The following is a 6,090-nucleotide window of genomic DNA, read 5'->3' as shown; positions in this document are numbered from 1 at the left end:
TCTTGATCATTAAAGCTGCTCATAATAATTCATTGGAAAATTTCCACTTAATGAAATGAGCACTTTCTTGTTTTAATCTTGGCACATAAAATTTATGTCAAATGTTAAGACCAAAATGTTTCCCTCATATTTAATGTCAAAACTTTTATAGATTTCCCTTATAAGCTGTAGTGTTCCCCTGTGCAGTATTAAGCATCCATAATCTGAAAATCCAAAATCCAGAACCTTATGACCACAGGCAGACATGATGTCACAGTGGGTAATTCCACTACTAACCTCATGGGACAGGTCGTACATAGTCAAATGAAGTTGCACTAAAATTATTGTATAAAATTCAGCCTGAGTTGTACATGAAAAATAATTGAATTTTGTGTTTAAGCTTGGTTTCCATCCCTAAAATATCTCATTATGTATATGCAAATATTCCAAATTGAAACCACTTCTGGTCCCAAGCATTTCTAATAAGGGATACTCAACCTGTAACATGATTTGCAGCACTTTACATTGAGATCAGTTGTGAAATTCAAGTCAAATGATACTAACTCAGACTCACCGAACCAACCCTTGCCAAACCAGTAATGTAATTAGTCAGAAAATGGTTTGGGGCTTTTGTTTTTGTTTTTGTTTTACAAGTCTTGCCATATAGCCCAGGCTGGCCTCAAACTCAAGATTCTTCTGCCTCAGCCTCCTGAATGCTTGGATTTACATGTGTGCACCATCACACCAAGCTACAAAGTGCTTTTATTAACATAGTCAAAAGTAACATCAACTTGATCATAAAGTTCTTATTTGGTTAAGTTTTTTGTTTTTTTATTTTTTTGGTGATGCTAGAGATTCAACCCAGAGCCTCCCACATGCTAGGCAAGTAGTTTGTCACTGAGCTACACTCCAGCCCTGCTTTTTTTAAAGAAACAATTGAGGGAAATTGTCCATATACCATCTCTGGATAGTTAATTTCGTATTCTCACCTCTAAGATTATCATCTGCTGCCATTCGAGCTCATTTGCCCAGTTATGTGACAGTTCCTTAACCTCACCCACATGTTCAGTCCCTTACCTTACCATTTTTCATGGTGTGTATGTGTGTGTGTGTATCTTCCATATGAAGCATATTTAGATTGTGTGGTACACTACATGCACCACTTCTTGCAAGCAGCCTGACTCCTTTGATTCTTGCTTCCTTGGTCATATTCACCTGGAAAAGACCTCACTCTTTGTTAAGCCACTTATACTTGCATCCAAGCATCAAAGCTGATGGGGAAAAATTACACAACCACATTGATCTCACTTCAGATACAAGACCACAGATGTTAGGCAGGCACTGTACACTGCCAAACAAACCTGCCACAATTCCCTAGTAAATTTGTTTTCCCAACCTCATGATTTTCTCCTCACCCTTCTCTTTCATCAGAGCTCCAATGTTCTCTCCCTACCTAACTCTCACCTCATACTTGAAAAGAGAAAATGGATTCATCCCAAAGAGAACTAACTTGCCCTACTTCATGGCCTCACCAACCTTCCTATCTGCAGCCTTCTTCCACAGAGTTTGTTCTAAGGCCAGTCCTTCCACTATGCCTCATTCCCATTGTTTCCTGATCTTTTCAGGGGCTTTTCTTCTGCCAGGATCTACACATTTATTCCACTTCTCTTTACTAGTGTCAGTTTTTTACCCTCTTAACTGGGTATTTTCCACTGATAAAAATGCATCCTGTAATCTCCACCATCTTAAAACACACAGCACATGCGCACAAGCTTTGTCTTCAACTTTCACCTAACACCAGCACCTTTAGCACAATTTAAAGAATTTTAAAAAGAATTTTGCCAATTTTCTATTTTCCCACTTGCTCCCTGACCCACTCCAAGCAGGCCACACCACTCCACTGAAGCAGTTCGTACTAAAGTAGCCAAATCTACTTTATCTTCAACATCTGTTTTTCACTTTCTTGCTCTAAATGAAACCTACCTCTTTCCTGAAGCTGGAGTGGTGGTTTTCACTTCCTCTCTTACCACTGGCTTGGGATGGGATGAATGAATTCTGTGTGAACACTTAAGTGTCCCTCCCTTACCATGTTTCATTGAACTCAGCAACCTTTGAATCACAGTTCTATCTGTCTTCTGACTCCAAAGCTGTTACATGCACACCTTGGCATGGCAGAAGAAAAACAATCATGTTAACATCAAGTGGGGCTCAAATGCCTGGGAGTTTCATTCCCTTCCTCCATTCATTTTCCCACTCTTGTTACAGCTGTTTCTTCTCAAACTTTGAGCACCTGCATATGCACTCTGGGCTGATGACCTTGACTAAAACAAGCCATCAAGGGAGCTTCCACAGGGTTCCCACCTCTTCATGTTCTATGCAGTACTGGTGAGCTGTCCCTGCTGCCCATTGAGGTCAGACTCCACTCCTGCAGGAGATCTCCCATTCTCACATTCAAAGACATCATTGCAACAAGTTCTTCCCCCTCAGACATCAGTGTTCTATACTATGTCTATCCCTTTGACATATAAAATGTGCTGTTCTCTTGTCTATCTTTTAAAAATAATACTGGATGCTACCTCATTTCTCTGCTTTTGTTTCATAGTTTCAATGTTCTCTTTGTCCAGTTCTTCCAACCTACTTTTGTATTCATTCCAATTAGGTTTTCATCCACATTACTGAAAGTGCCATTATTCAGCCTCTAGCAATAATCAGACAGCTAACTCCAGTGATAAGTACTCCATCCTCATCATAACCTATCTGCATTGGCCTTAATGAAATCTTCCAGGTCGTTACACTCTAGTTTTCCAAGTGCCAGTTCCTCTTCAGCTCTGCAAAGTTTCAAGTGTCTCATGCATTGGTCCTCAGACAACTTTCCTCCATCCTTACTCACTGATCTCATCTAGGTTCAAGGATATAAATAACAGCTTTCTCTGACAATTCATAAATGTATATCTTTCACTACATGTTTTTCCTAATCTTCAAACTTGTATATATGGCTTTTGGATGTTGCCATAGAAATGTCTAGTAGACATCTTAAACCTCATTCATCCAAAATAGAATCCCAATGTCCTGAAGTCTTTCCCCAATGTAGTTATGGTCACTCAGGCTGACAACCTTGGTGTGATGCTTAATTGTTTCTTTCACCTCCCTGTGAATGACTCATGGTGTTTTCTCTCTGACCTTGTCCCCTTCTTTACATTCCTGTTATCTCTAGCTCCTACTTGCTAAGATAGCTAATGCCTACCATCTTAAACCTACCATGGCCTAAACAGTACAATTGATTTTTCTTCCCTACAAGTCATTAAATCACTTCACCTTCAAACATATTCTGGAAGCTTATACAGAAAACCTTTCTCAGACAGACTCTTGTCTTGTTCGCTACAATCAAGAAAAATGCCTGCCACATTGTAAGTACTCTCTAAATACTTGTCTTACGGATTCTTGGTTGAGGTTCCCCAATGGGGGAAAAATAGTTTGGGTCACTTCTATGTAATTTGATTTTCCTATGTTTAAAGTGGAGCTAAGGTAAATGGATGGAATTGGAGAACATCATTCTGAGTGAGGTTAGCCTGGCCCAAAAGACCAAAAATCGTATGTTCTCCCTCATATGTGGACATTAGATCAAGGGCAAACACAACAAGGGGATTGGACTTTGATCACATGATAAAAGCAAGAGCACACAAGGGAGGTGTGAGGATAGATAAGACACCTAAAAAATTAGCTAGCATTTGTTGCCCTTAATGCAGAGAAACTAAAGCAGATACTTTAAAAGCAACTGAGGCCAATAGGAGAAGGGGACCAGGAACTAGAGAAAAGGTTAGATCAAAAAGAATTAACCTAGAAGGTAACACACACGCACAGGAAATCAATGTGAGTCAACTCCCTGTATAGCTATCCTTATCTCAACCAGCAAAAACCCTTGTTCCTTCCTATTATGGCTTATACTCTCTCTACAACAAAATTAGAAATAAGGGCAAAATAGTTTCTGCTGGGTATTGGGGTAGGGGGGAAAGGGAGGGGGCGGAGTGGGTGGTAAGGGAGGGGGTGGGGGCAGGGGGGAGAAATGACCCAAGCCTTGTATGCACATATGAATAATAATAAAAAAAAGTGGAGCTAAGAATGAGATAGAGTATGTGAAAGAACAAGCTGTTGTGCCTGATTGTGGTAGATGTTCAATAAATATTAGTTACTTTTCTTTCTATAAATTCTGTTTAATTCTCATAATAATCTTTGTAGGTTAGTTTATGAGGAATTTCGTATACATTATCTCATGGGATCATCATAGTCTTTTGACGTAGGTAGTTTCTCCACTTTTTTAGATGAGGAAATCAATGTTCAGATAAGAATAATAAATATGTAGAATTTACATAAGAGAAATTATATAAACATTTTACCACAATATCTACCATATACTAGACATGCACTTCAAACATCTTCCTTTCCAGAAACTCCTAGCACAGTTATTCTCAAGGTCATTGTCATTCAAAGCAAAAAAGATTCACAAACCTGATTTAGCAGTACGAGAACAGCTGGTAGAAGTCTGTACCTCTAAATTATTATTACTTTTAATGATATTTTAAGAATATGATCCCTCCTGTGTGATTAAAAGGAGCTGAGGTCCAAAGGTAAATCCAAACACAACTGGGGAGTAATTCCCAGAGGCTGACATATGGGTGTTCAGTGATTAAATAGGTGTTTTTCACATACCCTTATGACTCTCATTCTCTTAATTATTTCTACTTCTTTAAGAAGGAAAGGTGGTTATGAATGAAAGATTAAACTGGTAAGAGATCTAGCTCAAACATTTTTTATTTCTTTAAGTACAAGACATGTCATTCAGTCTTTGATTGAATAAGGGATTAAAATACTTTAGTCAAGAGACTATCATTTGTTATTCAACTGATTTTACCTCTGGGCCCACCGAACTCTTTTGTGAGAGGTACTTCAATATAATATAGTTCTCCAGAGAATATTCCAAACAATCAGAAAGGTAAAGTCATAATCTTAAGGAGTGTTTCATCTTATATTTCAATTTGTTCAAATATTTTTCTTTGAAAAAGAAAACTTTGCCAGGTCTCAGCAACAGCTCTGGTCAAGGTGGTCAGATATGGGACTAGTAATACTGATATCATTTTCTAGAAGTAATTAGAATTCTCCCAACAAGTTTCTTTCAACCAGAATGATAAGAGAAAGAGGTTTGGTTTGCATATAAATATTTTTGCAAAGTGGCTCATGTGTTGAAAGCTTGGTCCCCAATGCAGGCAGTGTTCAGAGGTGAGGCTTTGGAGAAGTGGTGGATCATGACGGTTCTGCCTTCATCAGTGGGTTAATCCACCAAGGGTTCAAGATATGAATAGACAATTGGGAGATAGTGGAACTCTGAAAAGCAGAATTTGATTGGAGGAATTGGGTCACTCGGGGTGTATCTTTGAAGGGTGTCTTGCCCTGACTCCTACCTGTCTGTCCCTCTCTCTACTTCCTGTCCACCATGAGGTGAGTAGCTTTGCTCTACCACTTGCTACCACCATGATGTTCAGCCTTACCTCAGGCACACAGCAATGGAACCAGCTGACCATGGACTGAAACTGCTGAAACCAGAATCCTTTTAAGTTGATTTTTTTTCCTCAGGTATTTGTCACAGCAATGAAAATCTGATTAACACACCATTTCACTGATCCATAATCTATTTTTAAAATCCAATAAAATGGATACATATTATTCGAGGCAAATAACTAGTACAACTGTGAACATAATTGAATTGCAAACTCCATGTTAAGAAACAACACTAATCTATAACTGTGGGGTTTTTTTTATTATTGTTGTACTGGGGTTACATTGTGGCACTTATAAAAGTTCTTACAATATTATAGTTGAATTCACCCCCTCCATCATTCTTTATCCCCTCCCCCCATTCCTGGAGTAGTTTCAGCAGGTCTCATTTTTCCATTTTCATACATGAGTACATAATATTTCTACCATATTCACCTCCTACACCCTTTCCTTGTATCATCCCCCCTCCCACTGGTATCAACCCCCAGACAGGGCCTATTTTATCTTCCTGTCCACTGTTTTTGAAAAAAGACATTTTTGTTTGTTTAAGATAGTTATACG

The sequence above is a fragment of the Castor canadensis genome, chromosome 1 (assembly GCF_047511655.1).
Source record: "Castor canadensis chromosome 1, mCasCan1.hap1v2, whole genome shotgun sequence".
Lineage (NCBI taxonomy): Eukaryota > Metazoa > Chordata > Mammalia > Rodentia > Castoridae > Castor > Castor canadensis.
The sequence above is the reverse complement of the archived record's forward strand: the minus strand, read 5'-3'. Positions refer to the sequence as shown.